General features: G+C 49.2%; 1 protein-coding gene across 2 annotated transcripts in view; it reads left to right on the forward strand.

The window, feature by feature from the left end:
• The window catches only part of LOC123629050 (F-box-like/WD repeat-containing protein TBL1X), a 1,209,717-nt gene that overhangs the window by 757,418 nt on the left and 435,233 nt on the right, over positions 1–17,066 (forward strand). The gene's annotated exons all lie outside the window — the stretch shown is intronic.

Consider the following 17,066-nt stretch of genomic DNA (forward strand, 5'->3'; position numbering starts at 1 on the left):
CAGCACTGATCCAAGTTTCTCGGTAGGAGCTTCTGTGACTTTCTTCTGGGGATGAAGGGAAATTGGAGACAAAGACTGGGTGGGGAACCCACAGACACTGTACACTGTTTTCACCCACTGCCCCAATCCTGAGGGGAGGAGAAAGGGCTTGAAGCAAGGTTCTGTCCATTCAACAGGTATGACCAGCCATGGGATCTTGAACAAGAGGCCCAATCTCACTCAGCCTAGATCTGTCCATATATAAAATGGAGATCATCACATTGCTTAATTTACAGGGTTGCTGTGAGATTAAATGAGGTAATTCATATGAACTGATTAAAATAGCCTCTGACACTGGGTAAATACACTGTATCTCTGGATCCTAGTGAAAGGGCCCAGCAAATACTAGATTACCAAGAATGACTTTTTCTTCAAGACTTAGTTCTGGGCTTCCTGATAGCCATGCAAAAAGGCAAATACCCTCCTTTCCTTAGCCAGGTTCCTGACATACAGCAGATGCTGGGACCCTGTGAGTTGCTTTGTTTTTACCAAAAAGCCAGGATAACATGTTAGAAGCCTATGGGTTTACCACTGAGGCTGCAGGAATCAGGAATCTAGGTCCTGATTCTCTTCAGGGGCCCCAAAATGTGATTTTCAAGGTCACTCAACATTGAAGTACATGACCCTGGCTCTTGAGACCTAAATATTGTATTGGCAGAATGGGGTGGGAGTAGGGGTAATTGAAATTTGTGCTTAGGATGATCTTGACCTGAGAAGGCACGTAGTCTGAATCTCTGGGACTTTGGAGGACATGACCTTGACTACCCGTATCTTGGGAACAAGGGTAGAAGGGTCACTGGGCCCCTGACACTGTTTGAGGGGAACATAGGATTTTATAATGCTAGAGAATTTACTATGGGAGACCCCTGAAACTTCATATTCCTGGATCTTGGGGCACTAGGGTTGTGGTGATATGTACCCCAAAATTTTATTATGAAAGGAACAATAGCTTCGGGGACCTAGATCCTGAGTCTGGAAGTATAAGAATCAGGGCATTGTGAAAGCCAAGGCCTAGATTTAAGAGACAGGCTCACAGCTAAGTTGATATCTTGTCTCTCTGAGTGGTGCAGGGAATTGGAGCCCTCACCGTTGGCATTAAAGTCTATGGAGTCTTGGGGTCTAGGGCTTTACTTAGGGGTTAGGTATATGGGGTTCTTATTGGGGGTCGGTGACTCCTCCATCCTCCTGTTGCTCTTCCCCCTCACCCTACCATGCCTCACTGGCTCTGTCCCCCAGAGCAAAGCCCCAGGAGCTACAGGCCCTGCCCCACCTGGCCTTAGCCCCAGGAATGCATCCAGGATGACCCAGGGCCTGCAGAACCACAGGTGCTGGCTCTCCCTCCCCTTCACAGCTCTGGGGGTAGGAGGGGGTTGTACAGCCCCCAGGCAACAGGGGAAGGACCTTGGCCAGCATCTGGGTGCCAGCAGGGTAGGGGTGGGGCTCTGGGGGTGGGGACAATGAGGGCTTTTAAAAGGCTTCCTGGGGAGGCTCCCCAGCTGCTAGCTCACCATCTGCTGCCTGACACCTGTCACCATGTGGTTCCTGGTTCTGTGCCTCACCTTGTCCCTGGGGAGGATTGGTGAGACAGTGGGGGGGAGGAGGTGGGGGGACTGGTCCCTGACTCTCATGCTGCCCTTGTCCCCCATAAGTCCTTCCCCTTTAGCACCCCAGCCCGTGGTCCATCCCAGACCAGGGTGCCAAGCTCTTTCCTGTCACTTGCAGCCCCACCCCAAAATCCCACCTCTCACATTCTGCATTCCCACACTAGGTCCCTGCCCCCTCCCAGGAAACCTCAGTACTTTCTTCTCTTCCCAAGTCAGCTCCTGCCCCTACTGCTTTCACAAAGGGGCAGGTCCTGGGCCATCTCTGTCCCTCTCTTTGGAGGACCCCAACCCCACTAGACCCTGGCGTCCTCCTACTCCTAGTTCTCTGTGGCCCAATGGTCTGGCTCTGGAGTCTACAAATCCCACCACACCTCAGTGACTTTGGCCATTCAGCTTTCAGCTCTCAACTGCGTCCTCCAGACCCTGACATCTGGTCCTCCCAAGTCCCCCAAATTCTACCAGTCAGCCCTGCTTCCCAAACTGTGTGACACCAGATGGATCCCCATCTGGCATGGGGGAATCTACAAATGCCTCTTCCTTCTCTCTGCCCTAGAACCCCATCCAGCACTCCCAAGAAAAACACCCAAGCCCTCCAACCATATACTCCTTTCCTCGCAGAATTTCCATCCCTCCCCAGGTCCCGCCCTTCCCCACCTGAATCCCTCCTGCACAAATCTGGTTTTCTGGGGACCCACCTGCGAGATCCTGAACACCTTCTCAGCTACCCATCCTGGCCTGCCCTGCCCCAAGTAAGGCAATATGTGACTCTGAAACCTCACATCAAGTGGGTCCTCCACTCTGTTCCTGCAGCTGCTTGGCCCCTGTTTTGAACACTTCTCCATTCTTGTCCTGGGACTGCCACCAAGAGAACCCCAATCCCTCTAATACCCTCAGACCATGAACCCCACCCCTGTGAGAAACAAGAAGCCTGTCCCACACCCTATCCCATGGTGACTATCACTCATCTCCTCCCTCCTCCTTAGCCCCATCCTAGTCCTCACCCCAACCCCGTTCTCAGGGCCCCAACCTCTTGGATTGCCATTATTGGGTTATAGGAAGGACCCCAAAACCTCACAGGAGCACACACCCAGCCTCAATCCTAACCCTTTTTTTATCATTTAACCTGGAAACACCAAAATCTGACTTGTCCAGCCCAGCTGACCCCTTGCAGCCCCAATCTATACACCCCAAATCCTGCCCCAAATTCCACAGTTCAGATGTGCTCCTTGACCTCTCAGACCTAAAGCTGCGTCTTTTCCTGAACCCCAAAAGCCCAACCCAGGCACAACTGTTTGCCCAGCTTGGGAGCCCTTTAACCCACCCCCTTCCTCTCCCAGCCTTGGATCCTCTCCTTTGGGGCCTTTAACCCTCCTTTCTGGAGTCCCTTTCCACTATCCTAACCCATCGCCTCCCATTCCCAGTCCAAGACCCCAAGTCACCCCAAATGACCTCACCCCTAGACCTGATGTCTGCTCCATCTTGTGTCTCCTACTGTGATCCCTGGGGTCTGCTCTATGCTCAGAGCATAAACTCTCCCCACCCAGGACCAGCCACCAACCCAGGAACAGTTTCAAAATTCTGGAACCTTCTCAGCCATGATCCTCTGCCCACATGCCCTGCAAGCACACAGCTCCCTCCCCTAGCCCAGTCCCCCTGCCCCTCCTGCCAACTCCACCCTCCCTAACCCAGCACCCCCTCTGCAGGTGCTGCACCTGCCATCCAGTCCTGGGTTGTGGGAGGCTGGGAGTGTGAGAAGCATTCCCACCCCTGGCAGTTGGCTGTGAACCATTTCAGCAACATCGTGTGTGGAGGTGTCCTGGTGCACCCCCAGTGGGTGCTCGCAGCCGCCCACTGCTTCAGCAAGTGAGTCAAGGCCTGGGGTCTGGGGAGGAGGGCACCTGTACACCCACAGGATTGAGCAGTCAGTGCCACTCCTCTTGGATAACCTCAGGAGAGGCTGGGGGACTGAGGGACAGAGGGAAAGTTCTGGTTCAGGTACATGGGGAGGCAGAGCTGGGGCTGGACCACCCTCCCATGGCTGCCTGGGTCTCTCTCTGGGTTTGTGTGTGTGTCCTTTTTGCTCTGGCTCTGTGTCTGTCATTGTGTTTTGGTCTCTGTCTCCCACTCTGTCTTCATGTCTCTGCATCTCCCCTGTCTCTGACCCTCTCTGGGTCACTCTGTGGTCACCTCTGTCACTGTGGGTCTCACCCTCCATCTCTCTGCCCATTTCTCTCCCTGGGTCTCTGTCCCACCCCCTCCCCCATCACTACTACACATACACCTAGGAGGGCCTAAGGGGACCCCAGAGAGAAGGAAGGGCTTTAGCCCCAACCTGTGTGCATGAGGGGTGCCTCTCACTCTGCCCAGCCCCCCTTAGGACATGAGTCCACTCTCAGGAGACACAGGGAAGGGCTGGTTTCATCTGGAACTGGGTGGGACCATTGAGGGAGAAGGAAGAGGGCTGTAGACGGGGAGGGTGCTGGCAGGGAAAGGAGGATGAGACCTTGGGCTCTGGGCTAGGTCTTGTAGGGAGCCAGCACCACCCCAGCTGCAGCTGAGCCGCTCTCAGGCCTCCCCTCTCCTGCCAAGGCACTCCCTTTTCTCTCACAGCCCAGACCCTTGCTTCCTCTCTGCCCCTGGCCCTCATTCTCCCTCTGACTTCCTGCCTCCTGCTCTCACTGGATGTTCCTCACACCTTCCCTGTTCTGCTCTCTCCTTCCTCTTCCCTGTGTATTTCTCACTGCCTCTGCCTTTTCTCTTTCTCAGCCTCTTTTTTCCTCCTTCTGTTGTTTCTCACTGTTCCCTATCTGCCTTTCTCATTCCCTCTGTTCTTCTGACCATTCATTTTGCACTGTTTCTGTCTCTGCATCTGCCTTTTTCACTCACGTTTCTTTCTTTTTTCACTCACTGTCTGTATTTCTCCACAACTCTGCATCTTTCTTCCTCTGTCACCCCCCCCACGCCCCAGTTCGTCTGTTTCTCTTTCAGGACCCTCCCCCCTACTCCTCTGCCCCATTTCCCTTTCCCCCTCCCCTCTCCTCATCCCTCCACCCCCCTATTTCCTCAGAAAGTACCAGGTCTGGCTGGGTCACCACAACTTGTTTGAAGCGAAGACACAGCCAGTTTGTCCATGTCAGTAAGAGCTTCCCACACCCACAATTCAACCTCAGCCTCCTGAAGAACTACACCCATCAGGATGACGAGGACTACAGCCACATCATGCTGCTCCGCCTGACAGAGCCGGTCAATATCATGGATGCTGTGAAGGTCCTGAACCTGCCTTACAAAGAACCCGAAGCTGAAATGGGGAGCATCTGTTTTGCCTCTGGCTGGGGCAGCATCAAACCAAAGAACTGTACGCCTGGGCCGACTGTGCAGCCTGGAGCAGGGACAGGGACTCCTGGGTCGAGGGAGAAGGATCCAAGTGGGGTCTGGCCTCAGCCCTTTTTCTCCCTGTTTTGTAGTTTCATACCCAGATGGATCTCCAGTGTGTGGGCATTGAAATCTTGCCTAATGATGTGTGTGACAGAACCCAGCCCCAGAAAGTGACAGAGTTCATGCTCTGTGCTGGGCACTTGCATGGTGGCAAAGACACCTGTGTGGTGAGCCAGCCCCTCCCTTCAGGGTCTTGAAGGCCTGGGGGAGGGGACTGAACTTCTGAATTGGGTCCAGAGAACTAAACAGGCATCTGCCCCCCAGCCCGGGGTCCCCAGCACCTCTACTCCCCCTAACCCTCTTCCCTTCCCACACCCCCATCTAGTTACCACCTGCAGCTCACTCCCTCGCATTGTAGTTCACCTGTTCCTGCCTTTGACACATATTTACTGTCTAGTCAGACAAAGCTTCCTGGAGAGGTGGTCTCTTGAGATGAGCCCTGCTGGGGGCCGGGGAGGGGACAGCAAGGAGGTCCTGTAGATGGTCCTGCCCTGTTCCTCCTGCCACTGACCTGTCTGACAGGACTGTCCTCCTGGACCCTGCTCCCTGCACAAGAGCTGGACCCTAAAGTCCCTTCCTCATTGGCCAGGACTCAAGCCACCATCCTCCTTCTTTTGAGACATAATCTTGCTCTGTTGCCCAGGCTAGAGTGCAATGGCATCAGCCTGGCTCACAGCAATCTCAAACTCCAGGGCTCAAGTGATCCTCCTGTTTTAGCCTCCCGAGTAGCTGGGACTACAGGCAGGGGCCACCACACCTGACAAATTTTTTCTATTTTTAGTTGCCCAGTCAATTTCTTTCTAGTTTTGGTAGAGACAGGGTCTCACTCTTGCTGAGGCTAGTCTTGAATTCCTGACCTCAAGAGATCCTCCCCCCTCAGCCTCCCAGAGTGTTCGGATTACAGGCGTGAGCCACCATGACCAGCCAGCCCACTGTCCCCCTTCTGTTGGAACCCCTGCCTACCTTCCTCTGGGAGTGGGACCTGGAGTCTTGAGAGCTGGGGCTCTGAAGGCAGAATCTGGGCCCTGCTGTCTCCTCTGACACTCTCTCTCACTCCTTTTGCTCGCAGCATGACTCGGGGGCCCACTGATCTGCAATAGCATGCTCCAAGGTATCATATCATGGGGCCACGTCCCGTGTGGCAAACCCAAGATGCCCTCACTCCACACCAGACTGCAGAAGTACATTGAGTGGATCAAGGACACCATGGCAAACAACCCCTGAATGCCCACCCAGTTCCCTATCCCTAAGTAAAATCAGATGTGCATCAAATGTGCCTCAAGTTCTGGCATAATCTGGCCTTCCAGACTCCAGACTCCTAGACACTTGGGACTCACTTGACTGAGGTTAGAGCCACCTCAGCTGTACCAATCTTGTGCCCAGAGGCCTGCAATCATGAGCAAGTGGGGGAAAGGAAGGGGCCCTGTCAGGTATAGAGAAACACGCATGAAAAAGTCAGATCCCAAAAGGAAAGTCACGGACACCAGACCACTTTGCTCACACTGGGCCTGACCCTGCCTTGTGGGGGAGATGGAAGAAGAGAAAGTGGCATATGGAGATGTTGGATAGCCCCACTCTTTATTGTGAATGGGGAAGCCAGGAAAGGGGCCAGGGGATGTTATTGCAAACCACACCTTCTCGGTCGGGGCTACACCACATGCTGAGGGGTGCCGTGTCCACCTGGGGACAAAAGTGGACATGGGGTGGGGCTGGAACTCTGGGAGAGGGGTTCTGATGGAGATGACCCTGGCCGAAAGGACAGAGAGCGGGTTCAGGGCATGGCCTGTGAGGGATGGGGTGGGGCCACACAAACTAGCCACACTGCAGGGCTCAGTGGAACGCTCAGAGGGGGCAGAACGGGACGGGGTGTCGGACTTCTGGAATGGGGGCATTGTGAGGACCCAGTGGACAGACACAGAACCACAAAGCCCAGGCCCTACAGCCATGGTTGGGGTTTGTCACCTGTCCTTGGAGGACACGGCCTGGTCTCAGGGAGTGGGGTCTCAAGGGAGGTCTAATCTTAGGGGTGTGGTCACACTGAAAGGGCCTGGCCCAGCATCTGGCCAGGACCACTGGTCAGTGTCCTGAGAAACTCGGGGGCTATTCCTTGGAGAGACTTGGGGGCTCTTCTGGATGGTGTGCGAATTGGGCAAGTGCAGGATACGCTCAGTGTTGACGCCTGAGTTCCGGTGTTCGGACGTGCACGTGCGGGCATAATGCTGCAAGACACACCGGCGAGCGTTCAGCCACCGCTCCTTAAGGGTCTTCTTCCTGGTCCACATGATCACATAGTTTAAGTAGGACAGGACACCTGGGGGAGAGAGCTAGGTGAGTCATCGGACTGGAGCCCCACCCTAGGCCCCGCCCCATTGCCCATTGCTCAATGCTTCCCCTCAAGGTCCGCCCCCACCCAGCCCAAGGTCCCGCAACTTGATCTCCCCCTCCCGAGATCCGCCCCTTGCCTTGCCGAGGTCCCGCCCCTTCCTGCCCAGGCCTCGCTCTCACCGGCCCACAGCATCAGGGCGCTGGCCCACCAGCACAGGTAGAAAGGCACCAGGTAGGATATCTGTGGCCTCGGATGCAGTGTCTCACAGTCGAATGCAAAGAGCACCAGGCTGACGAAAACCAGGAACCCTGGGGTGGGGCCAGAGACGGACAAGAGGATGAAAAGTGGCTCTGTGACCCCCAGCAAGAGAAGAGAGACCGACATCCTTTTCTACCCACCATGACAAGCAGAGAGAAACACACACGCACGACAGAAAGAAAGATACTTGGAGAAAATGCGGGGGTAGGAAGAGGACAGTGTGAAACAGAGATACCCCCCTACACACACACCCCAACTGAGAAAGACAGAGTAGAACTCAGGTAAACAGAGAGAGTCAGGCAGAGATCCTAAGAGACATTCCAAAACAGAGACCTAGCAGACAGCAGAGCATAAAGTCTAGATATCCCTCCTCAAAGCCAGAAAGAGATGCTGGGTGGAGGAACACCCCCCCTCCCCACCCCAAGCCAACACCTACCAATGCTGATGCCAAGGAAACTGCAGACAAAGTCGGCCTTCCACAGGCGGCGGAACAATCGTCGGAAGGAGAGACCCATGGCAGGGAGGAGCAAAAGGCACAGCACCATGGCCAGGAACATGAAGCCTTCACTCATATGAATAAAAACTGCAGGGAGGGAGGACAAGTATCCCAGAGTCACCCCCATACACTCCTCAAGGTTACCCTCCAAAGTCATTCCCACTGACACCCATGAGCCGCCCACCAGATATCCCCAAAGTCTGGCTTCCAACATCCTCAAAATCACCCCCACTCACATCACCAAAGTCACCTCCTAGAAACCCCAAAATAATTCCACTCTCATTCACAAAGTCACCTCCAGGTACCCCTAAACTCAACTCAATGTCATCCCACTCACATCCTCAAAAGTTTTCCCGAATCACCCCCATTTAACTCCATTTCAATGGTCATTCTCATAATCAACCCCACACATACCCCCAAGGTCACCCCACAGATGACCCCCCCAATTCATCCCCATTTACGTCCTCAAGGTCATCCCACAAAACCATTTCAATCATTTCTAGAGTCATCCACACAGACACCCCCAAAGGAACCCTATTCTTACTCCTAAAAGATGTTCCACAGCAACTCACATTAATACCCATAGTATTACTCCCAAACAACCCCACTAGCACCCTCAAGTTATCCAAGACACCTGTCACCCCCAGTCATTTCCAAAGTCACCCTACGTCTGCTACAGTCTCTCCTAGTCATACCCCAAGGTTCCTTAGTGACCCCAGTAACACACCAGCTGGTTCAGGGAAGAAGAATGAGAAATCCTAGGGAAGAAAATTGGATCCGATCAAAGCTAATGCTTAAGGGTCACAAAAGGCAACCTCTTCTCTTCTCCCCACATTTGTTTCCAGGAGCTGCCAATGGCCCATGGCTGCTGAGCCTAAGAATACTGATTTATAGAAATTCCCCCTGTATTTTTAGAGACAAGATTTGATTTCAGAAGTCAAATAAGGCTTTACTTTAAAGAAAAAATAAACGTGTTAGTTCACTAGCTGCCTTGCCTCAGGAGGGCGTCTCCTGGGTCAGTAACAGCTGCATTTCAAAGCGACACTTGCAAGCTGGTTCTCACCTATTTTGAAAGACAAAGCAGGTCTTGCCTAGAGCCATAGGTTGCCAGAGCTGATCAACAAAGACAGGCTGCCAGAGATGAGAGCTGATCAAAGAGATATGCTAAAGAGCTAATCAGATATGCCAATGCCCAAGCTGGGCCCAGATGGAACCAGGCGGTTAAAGTAGTTAGCACAAGGCACAGCTCATGTTGACTTCTGAAGTCTCTGTTCTAATGGTAAGGAAAACCCCATCTATTACTTAGCACAGCAGCCACCTGAACCCCCACCCCTCGCGGAAGATCCACATTAGCATATTACTAACCTAACACCTGGCACATCTGCATAACACTAAACCTATTACCTGGTGCAAACACTAAACCTATTACCTGGTGCAGACACTAACCTAACCTATACCTGGAGGACATTAGTCACCTGAGACCCCTCCCCTTAGATCACCCCAACTTAATAAAAATGGCAAAAATTGGGTAGACGGGGCTCAGAATTTGGTGGCGAGACCCCCTCTGAGCCCACCAGCAAATAAACCTTGATTCTCCGACTCTCCGTGTGCCACTCAGTTTGTCCTCGGGACCACTCACTGTAATACTTGCTCTAACACTAAAACACAATGACCAGAGCCAAGATGTCTCTGTTTTTGCTAAAGTAATAGTCTTATCATAAAACTTAGAAGTTTGCCCTAAGAAGATTTTGTAAATCATTGTTCACCTAGATAGAGTTAAAGGGTCTGTAGTAGCCTTTTAGAAGACTTTGACCCTAAACCAAACTACCTATTATTATGTAAATGAGCCTGTATCTGCCCTATAAAGTACCTGTGTAAAAGTTCAGTCTTTGTTACATCTTTAGGGGAAGGGATATAATCTTCGGGGTACCTTCCTTATCTATCTGCATAAACTTTTACTTTATAAACTATATCTTTGGCTCTGTATATTATTTTTTATTTCTGTTTCCTACTAATTTTTCATCCTTTGCGATGACCCCTGCCTGAGAGACCCGACACAACCCCTTCCACAACCCCTTCCGGGGCTCAGCACAGAGGAAGCCTTCAGGGAGAGATGACAGGAGACAGATTCCTAATGACATCTTTTGAATTCTTAGATATAGCACCTGAACCTGGAAAGGTCTATGCCTCTGGACTTTTCCACAACTTGAAGCCATAAACTACATGTTCAACTTACTAACACCAGCTTTGGTTTGGGACACATAAGAGAAAGAGGTATTCAAAATAAACAAGGACGATTAATGCTACATACTGTTCTGGAATTCTCGTAAGCACTTAGTAGAGATCCAAAATGAAGACAGGTGCATTGGCTAAAAAAAAAAAAATCCTTATAATAATAATAGCTAACCTTGGCATAGACAGCCACTGTTCTAATTACTTTAATGCTTTAATTCACTTGTTTCCTCAAACAGCCCACGAACAGGTACTACTATCACTGCTATTTTAGAAATAAGGAAACTGAGGCATGGAGAGGTGAAGCATTGTGCTCAAGATCACTCAGCTCCCAAGTGGTTGGGCTGGGATTCAAACCCAGGCACTCTGGCTCCAGGCTTTGGGCTGCCTCCTGTTGCAATGTTTGAAAGCACTTAAAATGCAGAGAACTACAGGGAGGCAAGACATTTCTGAAGGAGCTGGAAGGCTCTTATCATGTAGGAAAAAAACTATCTTAAAAAGTGAGACCTGGCCGGGCATGGTGGCTCATGCCTGTAATCCTAGCACTCTGGGAGGCCAAGGCAGGAGGATTGCTTGAGCTCAGGAGTTTGAGACCAGCCTGAGCAAGAGTGAGACCCCGTTTCTACTAAAAATAGAAAGAAATTATCTGAACAAATAGAAATATATATTAAAAATGAGCCGGGCATGGCGGTGCACGCCTGTAGTCCCAGCTACTTGGGAGGCTGAGGCAGAAGAATTGCTTGAGCCCAGGAGTTTGAGGTTTCTGCGAGCTAGGCTGATGCCACGGCACTCTAGCCCGGGCAACAGACTGAGACTCTGTCAAAAAAAAGAAAAAAAAGTGAGACAGGCCATTCGCGGTAACTCATGCCTGTAACCCTAGCACTCTGGGAGGCCAAGGTGGCTGGATCATTTGAGCTGAGGAGTTTGAGACCAGCCTGAGCAAGAGCGAGACCGTATCTCTACTAAAAATAGAAAGAAATTATCTGGACAAATAAAAATATATAGAAAAAATTAGCCGGGCATGGTGGCGCATGCCTGTAGTCCCAGCTACTCAGGAGGCTGAGGCAGAAGGATTGTTTGAGCCCAGGAGTTTGAGCTAGGCTGTGAGCTAGGCTGATGCCACGGCACTCTAGCCTGGACAACAGAATGAGACTCTGTCTCAAAAAAAAAAAAAAAAAAAAAAAAAAAGTGAGACAGAGAATGATGGTGCCCTTGGCAATCTAATCATCAGATAGAGGCTGCTGTCAACAGTGGTTCTCCCCTTCCCATGCACGATGGTCCTGTTCCCTGAGAGGCCACATAGAACTCTAGGACACTCAGAGACTAGACTAGAGAATCTCCAGAGACTTCAAGATAATCCTAAAGACCCTCTCCAAAGAACACCCCAAGAAACTTCCCCAGACAATTCCACCCCATGTCATCTCCAGAGACCAATCTACAGAGCCTCACAGCATGTCCAGGCTCACACTGACCGGTGACTTGGTCCACGTTGGCACACTTGTGCCTCCTGCAGTAAGTCCAGAAGCCCAGGTAGCCATTGTAGGGTCCCTTCACGTAGGCCATCCGTCCATCCATCACGCTGAGCATCAGCAGGGTCGCGAAGATGCTTAAGACAAGAGACCACCTCCGCAGGATGAACTTGCGATCCCTCTCCCAGGAAAAGACCAGGTCCCCTGGGAAAGAATAGAGTTCTGGGGGCCTGGATCTCTCTACATCACTTTGTTGCATCCTAGTCTCCATCCCCACCCTACCCAAACCTTGCCTTTTATCCTGTTCCCAATCCCCTTCCACTCACAACATCCCCCATCCGCACCCAAACCACAACCACAACCTGAACCCCATCTCTATTCTTGTCTCATCCACAACTTTAACTTCACCTCCAGCACCATCCATAATCCATCCCATTCACATTATTCTCCCCATCCTAAACCCCAGACACAACTCAATTCCTGTCTGTAACTCCAAACATACCCCATTCCCATGACTAACCCTAATGCCCTAACTGTAACCCCACCCTAAGCCCAAACCTATTTGTTTAGTCTCCAGCCCCATCCTCTGGTCCCTATTCCCCAAACCCCAGCTCCATCTCCACTCTCAACCTCATCCCCCATCTCCATCCCTGTCCCAAATCCCAATCCGAAGCACAAACAACTACAACACAGGTTCTAAAGTGTGCTCATGAGGGCAGGACCCATGATGTCAAAAGAAAGAATAAGGATGGTGTACCCAACATTCTCTAGACGCCTGTGATTCTGTCAACCTTACCATTATCATCTCATCCTCCATCCCCTCATGACTCACTTACCTCCAGCCACACTACACTTCACAGGGTCCCTCCCACTACCAAGAGTTTTCCTACTTCAGGGACTTGACACAGTTCAGGCTGCTCCCTCTGCCCAGGACAGTCATCCCCCACATTTGCCCAGCCTTTCCTAATCGCCCCTTAGGTCTCATCTCCAATGGCACTTTTTCCACATCTGAGCCCAGCCCCTGCCTCAGTTCTTGCTCAGGTGGCCTGTTAGATGCTCCCATAGTGCAGTGTATTTCTCCTTCTCTGGCAGACCACAGACTTTGGATTAACTTCTTGACTGATTTTTTTTCTACCAATCTTCCCAAACAGACTTCCATGAGCATAAGAAACAAACTATTTTGTTTCCTGCTATACCCCCATTGCCTGGTATGGAGCCAGTGACATTTGTTAAGGAGTAATGAACGAATGCGTGAATAAATGAAGGAATGGGTGGATGCATTAATAGTGTTCAGTAATAATAATTCTTTCTCATCTTCTGTGGTACAGCTTAATGTGGATTTCGGAGGAAATTGGGTATACAATCCAGAACACAGGGAAGAGTGTAGAGGAGGGAGAAAGAAACTTTTAGAATTCAATCAATAGCTGTGACATATAAAAACTCAACAGGTTTTTATTACAATGGGTTCTATGTGCTTTTATATGTTATTTACCCATTTCATCTTCATAAAAACACTATGAAGATTATTGTCTCCACTGACAGATGGGGAAACAGAGGCATAAAGCCGTTAAATGCCTTGCTCAAGGTTACACACAGCTGGCAAGGAAAGAACCACGATTCTAACCTGGGTTATCTTGCCTCAGGGTCCATGATCCACACCGTTAACTACTATTAAGTACACTGCCTTTCATACCCTTAATATAGAAACAGCTTCTACAAATCAATACAGAAAAGATGAATACTCGGTAGGGAAATGGGTAAAGCAGAACAGCAGCCTATTCAAAAAGACAGAGATACAAAGGCCCATTATCATGTGAAACGATGCTCAACCTCATCACTTATCAAAGCAACACAAATAAAAATAAGGAAGTAATAGTTCATACCTTTTAAAGTGTCATGAATTAAAGCAACTGAAAATGTACAAGCTGAAAAGGGTATTGCAACCCATGCACCCTTGGAAGTGGTATAAGTTGACAGAATGTTTTGACAGGGCAGCTTGGTGGGAAGAAACCAATAGGGAAAAACATGATGTAGGCTTGGCATAGCTGAGACGGAGATGCTAACAATGCTGTTTTTATTATTCTCATTTTCAGATGGGGAAACTGGGGCATAGAGCAGGTAAATGATAGACATAATACAGAAACAGCCTGCTATCTATATGTCACAGATACACACCCAAAGGTGTGAAACTGTCACAGCAGAATACCCTCATTGGGCTTCTTGCTAGCTGATAGCTCGGCAGTATACCCAAGGAAAGGAAAAGGAAATTCACTATTCTAGCACATATACTACATGGATGGGTAGCTGGATGGATGAATAGACAGATAGACAGACTGAGATACAAATATAAATAGATATATCTGCAGATTTTCCTTCTCCCCTTCCTCTTGTACAAATCCTATTTTTGCCTTTTTTCAATGCAATCAATTCATTATTATTATTGTTATTTTTTTAGACAGAGTCTCACTCTGTTGCCCGGGCTAGAGTGCTGTGGCATCAGCCTAGCTCACAGCAACCTCAAACTCCTGGGCTCAAGCAATTCTTCTTCTGCTTCAGCCTCCTGAGTAGCTGGGACTACAGGCATGTGCTTCCATGCCCGGCTCATTTTTTCTATATATTTTTAGCTGTTCAGATAATTTCTTCCTATTTTTAGTAGAGATGGGGTCTCGCTCTTGCTCAGGCTGGTCTTGAACTCCTGACCTTGAGCGATCCTCCAGCCTTGGCCTCCCAGAGTGCTAGAATTACAGACGTGAGCCACCGCTTCTGGCCCTCGATTCATTATTAATTTTCTTGTATACAATTAATCACATACTGGAATTACCTATGTGTACTGGAGGTATTCTTTGACAGTAAGTATCAATATCCTTTTTTAAAAGTGTGTACTATTTGGCTCAGAATTTCTAAGAAATTACCCTATGAAAATAAAAAGGAAAAGAAAGAAACATACAAAATGTCATTGCAGGCTAGGCACAGTGGCTCACACCTGTAATCCCAGCACTTTGGGAGGCTCACTTGAGACCAGGAGTTCGAGACCAGTCTGGGCAACATAGCAAGATCCCATCTCAACAAAAAGAACTTTATAAATTAACCAAGCATGGTGGCATGTGCCCATAGTCCCACCTACTCAGAAGGCTGTGGCAGCAGGATCACTGGAACCCAGGAGTTCAAGGTTACAGTGAGCTTTGGTAGCACCATTGTACTCCATCTTGGGCAGCAGAGTGAGATCCTGTCTCTTGAAAAAAAAAAGGAAAAGAAAAGAAAAGTCATTGCAGTATGTTTGGACTAGGCATAATAAAGAAAAAGAAAATAATGTATTCATTCAACAAATGTTTACTAAGCAACTACTATGTGCCAGACCCTGTGCCGAGTGCTTGAGATAGAAGTGAGAGCAGACAGAGCCCCAGCTCCCTCCTGGAGCTTACAATGTATCTAAAAAGGCAGGCATCATAACAATCAAGCAAATATATCAAGACCAAATGTGATAGGTGCTATGAGAGTTAGAAGAATCTAAATGTCCAACAGGAAGAGATTGATTGAAAATACAACAGGCAAACAGTGGGTTGCAAAGTCTGCTAATCTATCCTTTATGCAATAGAACAAAAGCTTTAACTGGCCAAAGACATATCTAGAATAAAGACTTCCCAGCTTCCCTTGCTGCTCAACGTGGCCATATGACGAAGCGTTGGTCAATGGGGTATGAATAAAAGTGGTTCAGGCTGCAAAAGGAAGGAGCTTATTATCTCCCTTCTTTCCTTCCCTGGATGGAATGTGAGCAGACAACAGCTACTGGAGCAGAAAGACAGAAGAAGCCCTGACCTTGGCATCAGGGATCATATGGGAGAGAAATAACTTTTTATAACGCAAACTACTGTTGTCTTATTTTGAGACCCTGTCCCAGCAGCCAAACAAATATCTCGACTAATCTGCAATAGAATATCACATTTTACTGATTCTAAAATATACATTTTTCATATTTTAACGCCTCTAAAATTGGGGTGCATCATGCCATTGGTACTATCTTAAAATCATCTTTGGCCCTTTGGCTTTTTTAAAAAAAATTAGAGACAGGGTCTCTCTACGTTACACAGGCTAGAGTGCAGTGACTATTCGCTGGTGTGATCATAGCTCACTGCAGCCTTCAACTCCCAGGCTCAAGAGATCCTCTCACCTCAGCCTCTCGAGTAGCTGAAACTACCAGCATGTGCCACCAGGCCCAGCTTCGGCATTTTTTAACCTTACAGCGTCTACTAAGGATAGTGTCTTAGATTTTATGAAATGCAATGCTATGTAGTGGTTAAAATAAAATAACACGGGTATTTACATAATTAAAAACAAAAGTTTGTGTTTCTTCTTTCAAAGGATATTCACAAAAGCCAAAGGGAAGAATGGGGAAACAGTAACTTGAAAACTCCCCACCCCTCACCCATATGTGAGGTCTCACACATATAGTTTGGGGTTCCTGCACCCCTGCTGACTTCTCTGATCTCTTCTTATCAAGCTGTCACTGGGTCTGCCTCCTCTCCCCAACCTGGAATTGGAAATCTTTGAGAGTGAGGAGCAGGACTAATATTCTCTAGGTCCCTGAGACCCCAGAGAAGGGTGAAGAGCACAAGGAGAGACATGGAACTTGAGAAGGGCATAAAAGGATGAAACTCACTCAGAAAAGACCCTCGGAGGTGTGGAGGGAGGGGTGGGTAGTGAAACCACACCAGAGTTAAAGAAACCAGCAACTAACAAATTCTTGAGCTTACAGGATGGCATATAAGAAAAGAAACAACTTGTTAAAACTGCGGAAACCCCCTCTGCTTGTCAAATAACAAAACTGGCTGAAGTCTGTTCAAACCAATATGGCCAACTGGCATCAACATAGAATGAACTTGCTGACATCACAGCCAAATTTCATACTAACTCCAGCCAAATTTGCACATGCAACCCTTGAGGCAACATGAAGAGATAACTGTGCACGCCTGAGGACTTTCCAGATCTCTCCTTTCCTTCCACCAGTCATAATTTCAGAATTCCCACGCCCGAAATCTTTTCTAATTAAAGTACTGCCTTAAAGCCAGCACAGGGAGACAGATTTGAGCTGGACTCCTGTCTCCTTGTTGGCCAACTTGCAATAAAGCTTTTCTTTTCTCAAAAACCTGGTGGCAGAGTCTTGGCTTCTAGCACATCAGGCAGCAAGTCTCTTTTGCTCAGTAACAGCA

The sequence above is a fragment of the Lemur catta genome, chromosome Y, assembly GCF_020740605.2.
Source record: "Lemur catta isolate mLemCat1 chromosome Y, mLemCat1.pri, whole genome shotgun sequence".
Classification (NCBI taxonomy): Eukaryota; Metazoa; Chordata; class Mammalia; order Primates; family Lemuridae; genus Lemur; species Lemur catta.